Genomic DNA, 861 nt, shown 5'->3' on the forward strand with positions numbered 1-861 from the left:
TCCAGGGAGTCATTAGGAGGAGACATCCAGGTAGTATACTTACATACTAAAGATGGAATGTATATTACCTACTTGATCCAGGGAGTCATTAGGAGGAGACATCCAGGTAGTGTACTTACATACTAAAGATGGAATGTATATTACCTACTTGATCCAGGGAGTCATTAGGAGGAGACATACAGGTAGTGTACTTACATACTAAAGATGGAATGTATATTACCTACTTGATCCAGGGAGTCATTAGGAGGAGGCATTCTTGTCATTTCAGTAAGTGGAGATTTACATTAGAGTTGTGGTTTACTGTAGATATGAAAACAGTAATTTTCAAACTAATATTACTATACTGAGGGGTTTGGGATCTCAACTTGCAATCTGCCCGTCTCAGGTTCAAATCCCATCACTAAACATGCTTACTTTTTTAGCTTAGGGGTCATTCTAGCGTGACGGTTAATTTCACTCTCTGGTGGTGAAAAGTAGCCCTAGAATAGGCGGTGAGCGGTTTTAACTAGCTGCCTTCTATCTAGTTTATCAAAATTATCGACAGCTAGCGTATATAGCTTTCGAGTAGTTGGAGCGAAATTAGACAAATAAAGAAACCTGAAGAGGATTAAATTGCACCTACTTATAAAAGTATCTGATGCAGCTAAAAGTTAGGTTTCCTTGTTATAAAAACTCCTTATGCAGCTGAAAGTTAAGTTTCCTTGTTATCAAAGTCTCTGATGGAGCAGAAAGTTAGGTTTCTTTCTTATAAAAGTATCTGATGCAGCTAAAAGTTAGATTTTGTTGTTATAAAAACTCCTGATGCAGCTGAAAGTTAGGTTTCCTTGTTATAAAACTCTGATGCAGCTGAAAGTTAGGTTT

Source organism: Limulus polyphemus, unplaced genomic scaffold (assembly GCF_000517525.1).
Source record: "Limulus polyphemus unplaced genomic scaffold, Limulus_polyphemus-2.1.2 Scaffold9988, whole genome shotgun sequence".
In the NCBI taxonomy this organism is placed as follows: Eukaryota; Metazoa; Arthropoda; class Merostomata; order Xiphosura; family Limulidae; genus Limulus; species Limulus polyphemus.